This window comes from Micromys minutus, assembly GCF_963924665.1.
Source record: "Micromys minutus genome assembly, chromosome: 19".
Taxonomy (NCBI): Eukaryota; Metazoa; Chordata; class Mammalia; order Rodentia; family Muridae; genus Micromys; species Micromys minutus.
This window is the reverse complement of record NC_137954.1, coordinates 37,283,008-37,295,450: the sequence shown is the minus strand read 5'-3', so window position 1 is coordinate 37,295,450 and position 12,443 is coordinate 37,283,008.

The following is a 12,443-nucleotide window of genomic DNA, read 5'->3' as shown; positions in this document are numbered from 1 at the left end:
TAATCTGATTATAAACTGGGTTAGGAATCTGAAATAAACATTTCTGCAAAAGGACAATCAACAGAAATATGAACATGCTTAATATCACTAAATACTTGGGGACTATAAACAACAGAGTTGGGTACCAACTCATAGTTATCAGACTGGATATTATCAAAGAATAGGACAGGAGAGATGCCACAGCAGTTAAGAACATTTACTATTCTTGCAGAGGACCTGAGTTCACTTCCCAGCACCCTCTATGAATAGCTGATGACTTTTTTCTCCAGTTCTATCTGATACCCCTGACCTCCTAGGGCACTTACCTTCATGTGTGCATACCCCCAAACATAATAAAAATCAAAATTGTTAAAAGAAGAAGAAAAAAAGAAGTAGAAGAAGAAGAGGAGGAGGAGGAAGAGGAGGAAGAGGAGGAAGAAGAAAAGTCAGGTCTAGTGGTTTAGCCTTGTAATCCTTGCCATTCGGAAGGCAGAAACAGCAAGATTGCAAATTCATGGCTAGTCTTGGCTACAGAGTGAATCCAAGGCCAGCCTGGCACCTTAAGACGACCAAGTCTCAAAATAGCAAAACGTAAACAAATTAAAAAGCAATAAAACAAATGGAAAGGTAAGCAGTGAGGGTGTACCTGAGAGGAAGGAGTACTTAAGATGTTTGCTTAGCCTAACCAACTTTGGGTTCAACTTCTGTCAACACACACACACACACACACACACACACACACACACACACACACACACTTCACAGGAAGGTCACAGGAAACAAAACACAGGTACTTTGTTGGTGTGGATGAAAATTAGTGCCACTACTGTAGAAAACAGTATTGAGAGTTTTCTGCAAACTGAAAATATCTTTGGCATGATCCAGTGATCCCACTTCTGGATATTTACCCAAAGTTTTGACATCAGTATGTCAGAGGATGACCATGTCACTTGCAACACTATTCCCAGTGATGGATACGGAACGTAACTTCTCACAGGCAGGTGGATGAAACAAAGGAATGGCGTATGCACAATTCAAACTCTACCACGTCCAGCAGGGAAGGAAACTCTGCTGGTTCCCAGCAATCTGGATGAAACTGGAGAACGATTATGCTAAGTGAAATAAAGCAGGCACGGAAAGGCAAATACCACCTGTTCCCACTCATCTGTGGAATTTAGAACAACAGACACCGAAATTAAAATGGCTGTTATGGAGTCGGAGTGGGGGTGAGGGAATGTGGATGAGGGGATAGAAAGTCTCACCTCAGACCAGGGGGAGACAAGTTGTACAGTGTGACAAACATAGTTGTGTTGATGGCTAGTGTTGATTGTCACCTTGGAAGGATCCAGAATCACCTCAGAGATAAGCCTCCAGGCATACCTGTGAGGTGTTATCTTAACCAGGTCGACCTCTGGCTGTGTCCCTGTGAGGCAGATCGTCTTGATTAGGTTTATGATGAGAGAAGACCCACTCTGAAAGTGGACAGCACCATTTCCTGGTCTGGGGTCTTGTACTATGAAAAGATGAGAAAACGGGCTGAACGGGAGTCATTGACTTTTCTCTGATTCTTACGTGCCGGTTTGATGTGACCAGCTGTCTCTCCAAGATGAAGTGTGCCTCAAGTGTGAGCCAATAAAAACCTTTTCTCCCTCGAGTCACTTTTGTCAGGTCTCAGGTGTCACTACAACAAGAAAAGAAACCAAGAGATGGTAAGTGTCACTGTAATATACATACATTTCTAAATCCCTAAGTATAATTATTGTGTTTTATAACGCAGTATAATTGGGGACGTGGCTACCTTGATCCCTAAGGAATCATACCATGTGATAGGCCTAATACAAAGAAAGTTTATTGGGAAAGGGAGTGGAGGGGGGAGCTGAAAAGTGGTAGAGGCAGAGAAAGGGGGGAGAAGGAAAGAAAGAGAAAGAAAGGAAGAGAGAAAGAGTGACTGGCTGGCCAGAAATATGTGGGAACAGAGAGAGAGAGAGAGAGAGAGAGAGAGAGAGAGAGAGAGGTCTGAGTTAGCGAGCCGTCCTTCTTCATACACTCGGCAGCAATGAAAGCTGTTGCTAGGTATTTGTAGGGTGTAGCCTAGTGGAATTGACTGTAAACCAACAATAATTTCAAGTATTTTCACCAAAGAAGAAGAAGAGGAAGAAGAGAAGGAGGAGCATTTGGGTTGGACATGATAATTAGCTTGATTTAACTGCAAGTGTTCATATATCACTTCAGCAATCCGGCTGTACACACATATAAACACATATAATCCATAAATACACATCATTGTAATTTCTTAATGTCTATTAAAATGGTAATTATCTGTGACTGGAAGACAATCAGTTTGTGTGTTTAAATACTATAGACTGGTTTGCATGTAATTTCTTTAGAAAACTTACTTAGTACATTTCTTGAACCCCTCCCCCCCCCGTAGATTAAAGGAAACTATGTAACTATGTTTCTGTGTGTGGGTATATGCAGGTGCGTGCCGTGCCTTCAGAGACCAGAAGAGAACATGGAACTCCTTAGAGCTGGAATTGCATGTGGTTGTGAACTTTCCAGTGTAGATGCTGGGAATTGAACCTGGGTCTTCTGCAAGAGCCCTGCATGCTTATAACTGCTAAGCCATCTCTCCAGCCCCCACTCACTGAGTTACTTTTCCAGGGGAGCACCAATTACAGGCCAAAGAAATGATTCAACTAAGTCAAGCTTGGGGAACCAAAGAATTTACTGGTATTACATCCAGGAGCATGGGTGACTCAAAGGCCCCGTCACTGAAAAGGCCCCCAGCATGGACGGCCACTCCCAAAAGCTGCGTCCCTCGAGCTCCCTGCCTGGCTTGCAGACAGCTCCACTGAAGACTTGTCCACTGTTTGCAGCTCACCTTCGCAGAGGAGCCTGGGAGCCCTGCGACTTCGCAGTCTTCTGGAACTGAGCACATTTTTCTTTACTTTCCCTGTGTTAAGAGCTCCCCGCCCCACCCGGAGAGAATATTTCAACTCGGAGGAAATCGCTGCGCAACACCATCTGTAGGCTTTTCTTCTGCTTTGCTGTTCCACCTACTGGTGGGCAGAGCTCTTCTCTCCATGTGCGCTGCTTAAGATGCTGAAAAGGGCAGGTTCACAATCCCTTGTCCCTCCCTCCTTCCCATTAGCCTCTTTCCCGTCTCTCTGTGTGACAAGAGCTCTCTCTACCTTTCAGCCACATTAAGCATATTTATTTTTGCGTTGCCTATTCTGGATGGAGTCACAGTCACAGGGACTAGATTTGAGATTAGTGTTAATAGACTCTTTCTTGCTGGTGATTCTGGACCACGTGGATTTTGTTGGTGTTGGTGTGGTATGGTATGAGTGTGTGTGGTGTGTGTGTGTGTGTTATGTATGTGTGTGTATGTAGTGTGTGTGTGTGTGTGTGTGTATGTGTGTATGTATATACACATTGGTGTATTTGAGACTGGCCTCCAACTCTATGCATCCAAAGATGAATTTTTGACCTCCCACCCCCATTTTTCAAGTGCTAGGATTATAGATGTGTGTCACCATGTGACTCTTCACATGGTTTTTTAACACCTACAGAACTAATGGTGTAATGTGTTCTTAGACTCTGGTGTATCACCTTCAATAGAAACCTTTTCCTCATGTTATTACTTCTATGACCCATGAAGAAAAAACTCTCCTGGGTGCGTTTCTGAAGGACTAACAACGCCCAACTCTAGGTGAAGTAATTCTAGTCAGCCCGAGCATGGCAAACATGGCTCTGGCAGGCCGTGCCCTTCTCCCCCATTCCCTCTGTCTTGGTAAAAACTATTGGCTTACATCGCTAAAGCTAGCCACTGAGGTCTTTTTTCTTCATTTGACCAATTCCTCCTCCTGAGGCTGACTACCAAGACCCAAATATCAAACTATTGAAGTCCAGCAATCTAAAGCCCCCTTTGACTCATCTAATAAACATACCCACTTAAAATTAAATATTCCTCCTAACACAGGGTTTCCCTTGTACCTTTACAAACTGCCATTTGTCTGTGGACTGTGTCTGTCTCGTTTCTATCAACAGGCATTTCTTTGTCCTGTCCTCTGGGACAAATCCTCCTCCTCCCTCTCCCTCGTTCCCTTCCCCTTCTCTCTCATCTTCTAGCTCCTGTCTTTGTCTCTTATACCCTGCCCTTAATAAATAAATCTCCCTGGTGCTGAGAACTGGTCTTTGGAGTGTCCTGAGTTCATACTTGGCCTTACCCTAGGCAAACGGGATGGACATTCTAAAAGACAGACTCTCGTAGTGTAGGGAGTAGGAGCACCTAACATGCCAGAGGGTCTTTTAGACACCAACAGAAGGCACAGAACACCAACAGAAGGCACAGAACAAACAAAGACTATATTAAAAGCCTGTAATTACATACTGCATATTTTAAAAGGTTAATCTTTCTTGTCTTCTTTCTGACAGTTTCAACCTGACACAAGCTTGCCCCAAACTCGCCATTCTCCTGCCTCAGCTGTTGAGCAATGAGATTATAAGCATTTACTACTATGCCTAACAAAAGACTGAAATCTCTGCTATGTGTTTGCAGCTTCTAAGGTAGAGGAAGAGGAATGGATCCGTAGGAAGCTAGTTTTTGGGCATCTTCTCTTCCAAGTAACTTGTATCTTTCAGCTGGGATCACCCAGAGCCCCACAGGGACTTGTTTTTTCAAATGCTTGGTGCCTTTGCTTTCCAAGTCTTCATCAGTGACTCCCACAGGAACATATTTCTCACACTGTACCCATCACCCTGAGGTTGGACCACCCAGCCTGACCTCTGGATCTTGCTTCTAAGACACCTATGGGTAGAATCATGTTATAACTCTGATTATCCTTTTTTTGAATGACTTAAAAATATTCTCACCAAGAGCAAATCTCCGGGAAATCGAAAGAGTCACGAGTGTCACACAACAGTAAGATCTACGAGAACACTGTGGCCAGTCTCACACACAGCACCACAGAGTTCCTAAGGAGCAGAGGCCATGCACACGCATTAATTACAACATTCTCAGCTTTCCAGAGATTTCCTGGGTGCAACGGCCTTGCTTCTGTGACACTCGATGCTCAGGGCTGAGCCCTGCCCACACCTGAGAGGGAGGGTGGAATGAAGGGGCACTCTCTTCCTTTAGGTTAAATTTTTATTACATTAATTTATTTGGGTGTGCGTATGTGCATGTGTGCTCATACACATACATGGTGGCCACAGCACTGATGTGGTGGTCAGAGGACAACTTTCAGGAACCTATTCTCGTCTATTTTATAAATACCAGACATAGAACCCTGGTCATCAGGTAGGGTGTTAGGTGCTACCTATCCACTGAGCCCTTTTTAAAAAAAAAAAATCAAAATGTCACATTAGACTCATGTATCTCTAAGAAGGGTTTGGCTAGTCACCGACTATTAATGTTAAGGTCATAAAGCCATTTTAAAAGCTGAAGTGTTTAAAATAATAAACCAAGATTTTTATCCCAGCACTGTCTCACTCAGAAGAATGCCAACTCTGTTTTACCCAGAGATCACTGGCAATTCCAGACAAAAAGAAACATGGCAAATTATATGTAAGTGTTCTATGTATGAATGGGACTTCATCGCTTCATCCAGGGGTCAGAGTTCATCTTGTGAAGATAATCTCTTTTTCTGTTATTGTTCTCAGAAGTTTCTCTTTGTTCTTAGGTTATGAGCTTTTATTCTTTAGACTTAAAGCACAGGGTGTTTAAACGTGATAACATCTGCCATTCAAAGGTCCCTTTATACAGTAAGGAAGACAGACCAGAAGAAGCAAAGATGTGTCAGGAGACAGAGGTGCTTCTTGCTGACACTGAAGCAAGCAGTGATGAGACCTGTAGTCATGGTAGCAAGCAAAGGATGCACTCAGTAATGTTAATGTCTGTCTTAGGGTCTTATTGCTATGAAGAGACACTATGACCAAGGCAACTCTTTAAAGGCAAACATTTAGTTGGGAGCTGGCTTACAGTTTCAGAGGTTCAGTCTATTATTACCATGGTGGGAAACATATCAGCATCCAGGCAGGCATGGTACTGGAGAAAGAGCTGCGAGTTCTACATCTTGATGTGAAGGCAGCCAAAAGGAGATCAGATAGCCAGGAGGAGGCTCCCTAATCAGGAAGGTAAACTAAAATAGGCTCAGGAAGTTCCTGAAATGAACCAGATTTACTACCCTCTTCCTGCCAAACTAAGCAATAAAGGTGGCAAAGAAGACCCTGGGAACAGATCTACTGCCCAGAAGAGGTTTAGGCCAACTGAGTCACTTGGAAAGGACAGTCTCAAACCAATTAAAGTGGCTGCAGGCTCTGCAGTATGTTTCAGGTTCCCAGCTTTTATCACCCATGCTGAAGTGGGCTTTGGTGACACAGCTGTCTTTGAGTTATTTCTGCTTATGTAAGTGAGCCCTTAGCCACACTCCTATAAGAAACCCTAATAAAATTCATTGCTTCATCAAGTTGAATTTTGCTGGTATTTTGGCCTATTGTGGGATCCTTATGTGGGGTTAGTAGCATCTCCCCAAGAAAGATTTTTTTTTTCAAGAAACAGGAGACAATAAGGTCAGATCTGGACACTTGAGTTATTTCTGTGACAACTAGCCAAAGCCATTGTGTTCCCTATAGAGTCTGGTACTTTTCAACGTCACGTCTACTGTAGCTCCATCTGGCCTGGCGCTTGCTATGTAGATCAGGCTGGGTTGGAACTCAGAGGAATCCTCCTGCCTCTGTGGTCATTAAAGGCCACCACAATCAGTTCAGAATCTCATTCTTAAAAGAGTGGCCTGGGTTGAACTTGCAGCCTTGGGTCAGTCAGGACAGGAGAAAACTGCCATTTGTCCCTGGGGATCTTTTACCCAATGCTTTGAATATCCTGCCTCAGTGCCTCTGGACCCAGGGTAATTACCACCCCCCACTCCAATACTCCCTCCCCTTCCCTGCTCCCCCTCATAGGGTCGCTCACCTACAGCGTCTACAGTTTCTACTTTAAAACCAGTCTCCTCTTCCTTCAGGAGGCTTCCCAGCAGCTACAGGCTGTCAGCTCCGTCTTGCTGTGTCTCATGCTTGGTGTGTACAGTCTATTGACTGTTTAAGCCTCTGTGCACATCTATGAGTGGATTTCTAGTTTAGGTTAACTGAGGTGGGAAGACCTGTCTGAACCGTAGGTGCCTCATGGTAACACACATACACGCACACACGCACGCACATGTGCATATGGTGTGATTAGATTCTCTGGAGCAGATGTATCATGGAAGAAGGACTCTCCAACCCCACTCTTTCCTTTACAGAAGGATTTATCAGAAAGCATATTTCTTGCCGACTTTGATAGTGAGTTTCCTTTGAGAATGGCCCTGTAGCCGCTGTTGGCATTAAAAGAACAAAGTCTAGACAAGGAGAGGAAAAAAAAGGGGGGGGGGGGACGAGGCTACTGCTCAGATAGCAAACAGAACAGAGAGAGTACAACCTGCAAGAGAATGGGATGGAAATGAAGCCAAGACAAAGGAGCAAGGATGAATGGATAAAATCAGGTGTGGATAAGTCAGACCGCCAAGGTGACAGCAAACATCGGGTGTGGTTTCCTGAAGGGGACTGTAGGGAGGCTAGCTGAGCCTTAGAGAACACCTACACTGGAGACCCAGCCCACTCAGACTGACACCTAGGCTGCCCACACCTTCTCAGTGGGGAGCTTTCTGCTTATCCTTATCTATATGCTAATGAGCTTTTGTTTACACATCAGGCCAGAAGCAGTCTGCCATCACCAGGTCCAGCTTACAGACATCTGTTAGCTATACCTCCTCTCCCAGTTGGCCCAAGATGGAGGGACCTGAGATCCTAGGGGTGATCAGACTCTGTCCCAGGGAAACCAGTGTACTAACTATACTAACTCTGTGTCTGAGACAAGGGAACAGCCAATCGTTTTCATTCATGATTCGCAGCACACACTGGAATTTCACCTCATTCGGTGACCTTTGTCTCAGAGCACAGGGAGAGCAAATCATGGCTTAGGGGCCATCTATCTCTGTATCTGCACTTCTCCATAGTGCTGTGAGACCAAAACAGGAAAAATACCACCTTGCAGGTTAAGAGTTCTGTTTGCAGTTAAGAGTAAGTTCCTGTTTGTCCTATGCTTGTTTGACCCATCTGCACCAGATGTGCTTGATCCCGTGGGGATGGGGGAAGGTGCGTGGACAGGAAATATGTAAGCATGTACACTTGCTCCTGATTGGATGCAGGCGGGAGGTTTGTAGGCAGAAACTGACATCAGGATGTGTGTTTGCTCCTGATTGGAGCTGATGAGAAATGCAGTGACTATAAGTTTTGTCCTTTTTTAAAAATAATTATTTTATTGGATACTCTCTGTATTTGCATTTCAAATGTTATCCCCCCTTTCCCATTCCTCCTCCTCCTCAACTGTCTCCACAAAGGTGCATCCTTTCCCAGTCCCCCTCTCCACTTCAGTGCCTTGTCATTCCCCTACATTGGGAAAATGTGCCCTCAGTGGACCAAAGGCCTCTTTTTACATTGATGCCAGACACTGCTATCCTCTGCTACGTATGCGACTGGAACCATGGGCCTCTCCATATGTGCTCAATGTTTTCGTCCTTGGGAGTTATGGAGGGTTTGGTTGGTTGATAATGTTGTTCTTCCCTGAGGCTGCAAACCCTTTTTGCTCCTTCAGTCCTTTTTCTAGTACCTTCATTGGGGTCCCTGGATGATCTTTTCTCAAATCCCTGCTCGTCTATTTGTCCCTTTATTTTCTCCTGTGAACATTTTGTTCTTCCTTCTAAGAAAGACTGAGGCATCCACTTTCTGATCTTCCTTCTCTTTGAGCTTCATAAGTTCTTTGGATGGTTTCTTGGGTATTCTGAGCTTTTTGGGCTAGTATCTGCTTATAAGTGAGTGCATACCATGAGTGCTCTTTTGTGACTGGGTTACGTCAGTTAAGATGATAGCTTAAAGTTCCATCCATTTGCCAACAAATTTAATGAAGGCATTGTTTTAAGAAGCTGAGCAGTACTCCATTGTGTATATGTACCACAATTTCTGTATCCATTCCTTTGTTGAAGGACATCTGGGAGCACGTGTCCTTGTTAGATGTTTGAGCGGTTTTTTTTCCCTTGGGGGTATATGCCCAGGAGTGGTATAGCTGAGTCCTCAGGTAGGACTATGTCCAATTTTCTGAGGAACCATCAGACTGATTTCTAAAGTGGTTGTACAAGTTTACAACTCCACCAACAGTGGAGGAATGTTCCTTTTTTTCCACATCCTCGCCAGCATCTGCTGTCACCTGAGTTTTGATCTTAGCCATTCTGAGTGGTGTGAGATGAAATCCTAGGGTTGTTTTGATTTGAATTTCCCTGATAGCTAGAGATGTTGAACATTTATTTAGGTGTTTTTAAGGCATTTGGTATTTCTCAGTTGAGAATTTTTTTGTTTAGCTCTGTACCCCATTGTTTAATAGGATTATTGGTTCTCTATTGTCTAAGTTCTTAAGTTCTTTGTATATCTTGCCCTCTATCAGATGTAGAATTGGTAAAGATCTTTTTCCAATTTGTTGGTTGCCTTTTTGTCCTCTTGATAGTGTTCTTTGCCTTACAGAAGCTTTGCAATTTCATGAGGTCCCATTTGTCGATTCTTGGTCTTAGAGCATAAGCCATTGGTATTGTGGTCAGGAAAATTTCCCCTGTGCCTATATGTTCTAAGTTCTTCCTCACTTTCTGTTCTGTTAGTTTAAGTGTACCTGGTTTTATGTTGAGATTTTTGATCCACTTGTACTTGAGCTTTGTAAAAGGAGATATGAAAGGATTGATTTGAATTTTTCCACATGCTGACTGCCAGTTGAACCAGCACCATTTGTTAAAGAGGATGCCTTTTTTTTTTATTGCATGTTTTTAACTCCTTTGTCAATGATCAAGTGACCATATGTGTGTGGATTCATTTCTGGATCTTTGATTCTAGTCCACTGATCTACCTGCCTGTCTCTCTATCGATATCAGGCTGTTTTTATCACAATTGATCTGTAATACAGCTTGAGTTCAGGGATGGTGATTCCCCGGAAGTTTTTTTTTTTTTTTTTTTATAATTCCAAATGAATTTGCAAATTTCTCTTTCTAACTCTATGAAGAATTGAGTTGTAATTTTGGTGGGGGATTGAATTGAATTTGTAGATTGCCTTAGGCAAGATGGCCATTTTTACTATGTTGATCCTTCCAATCCATGAGCATGGGAGATCTTTCCATATTCTGAGGTCTTCTTGAATTTCCTTCTTCAGAGACTTGAAGTTCTTGTCATACAGATCTTTCACTTGCTTGGTTAGGGTCACACCACAGTATTTTATATTCTTTGTGACTATTGTGAAGGGTATCAATTCTCTAATTTTTTTCTCAGCCTATTGTCCTTTGAGTAGAGGAAAGCTACTGATTTGTTTAAGCTAATTTTATACCCAGCCATTTTGCTGAAGGTATTTATCAGCTGTAAAAGTTCTCTGGTGGAATTTTTGGGGTCACTTAAGAATACTATCATATCATCTGCAAATAGTGACATTTTGACTACTTCCTTTCCAATGTGTATCCCTTTGACCTCTTTTGCTTTCTGATTACTCTGGCTGGTACTTCCAGTACTATATTGAATAGGTAGGGAGAGAGTGGGCAGCCTTGTCTAGTCCCTGATTTTAGTGGGATTGCTTCAAGTTTCTCACCATTTAGTTTGATGTTGGCTACTGGTTTGCTGTATATTGTTTTTACTGTGTTTAAGTATGAGCCTCGAATTCTTGACCTTTCCAAGACTTTTATCATAAAGGGGTGTTGAATTTTGTCAAATGCTTTTTCAGCATCTAAAGAAATAATTTTTTTAAGCCCCTGCAAAATGTGACTTGTGGCCATTTTCTGAGAATCCAAAGACGGGCCTTGTCAGAGTCCATACCAGTCAATATTTAATAAAGCTCCTTCTAATTTGGCTGTGAATTATGTTGGTGGTCTTATTCTCCATCGGTGGGATTAATAGTTGTCTGGCACACAGTAACAGTGGGGTACAAACCAAGGATTCCTAATAGCCAAGCCTTTGCTTGTGGCTCAGAGCTTGGAAAGTGACTTCCCAGTATTGGAATTTACTTAAAAATTTGATTTTGAGACAATGTTTCTTTGTGTAGCCCTGGCTGTCCTAGACCTACGTCAGTAGACTAGGTTTGCCTGGAACTCACAGAAATCTATTAGTCCCTGCCTCTCCAGTATTGTGATTAAATATGTGCCCCCTACCTCCTGTGTGTTTCAGTTTGGTCATCCTTTCTATACATCAACTGGGATGCCAGCTTATTGGGGCACAACTCTTCCTTCAACCCTCAGCGGCCCTTAGACTTTTAGAAACCTCAGCTCAAGCCAACCCCTGATTTGGGCTTGGATGCAGAGAGAAATTTTAGTACTAGCCAGGATGAGGTAGATCTGGAGTTTGAAGGAGATATTTCAATATATTTTAAGCATGAAGTTAGAGAGGAAATGCTCAGAGGCCTGAAAGATTCACAGGAGAATGTGGCTATGAGCTTCTCATAGCAAGTGAGTCATAACCAAGTGGGGGTTTGAGCTCTCCTAGGGACTCCCAGCTCCCAACTTGTTGCTGCTTTCTTTTGTTTTTACAGTAGTTGTATTTAATGTTTTGGTGGGGTTTGCAGCAACCTGTCATCCAGATGTTGCTAAGAGAGCTAATGAAATCATCTGACAAAATCTACAGGGTATCTGACAGGATTAGCTGGCCCGGACACAACAAAGTAGGCTGTTTTCACTCCAACAGTTGTGTTTGAGATGTCTAGATGCCTCAGAAAAGGGAAGCGGCAATGCCCAAGGTCAGACATATCCAGGCTGTAAGCCTGGGTCACTGTTTCTTTAATATAAACGTCCTCTGTGAAAGGAATAATTACTGTATGTCTGTAGCCTTCACAGCAAGTGTTAAGAATGTTGGAAATGCCTCTCAGCCAGCACGGTGCTTCCATTAGACCAATGTTTTTCAAACTGAGCATCTTAATCCTTAAATGACCCCTTTACAAGGGTTGTACAAGACCACTGGAAAACACATTTACATCACAATTCACAATAGTAAGCAACATTACAGTTATGAGATAGCAACAAAAAATGTATTTATGGCTGGAAGTCACCGCAATCAAGAAATCATATTAAAGGGTGACAGCATTAGGAAGATTGAGGACCACTGAATTAGACTCTAGAGTGAGGGTCTACTTACTTTCTCTTCCCATGTCCCATAATTTCTGTCTGTCTATCCCAACTCAAGCTTGCCTTCGCCTCCTCACACCTCTCTCATTGCCTTTCTACCGTCTCCATCTGTTTTGCTCGCAGTGCATTTTAGTTTGCTAAGAGTTTAGAATCTCCTCACCTTGTTTGAACACATTTGGATTCCTGAATGCATTAGGTAAAGTTCTCTAAAGGAACAGAGCTGAGGGAATGGGT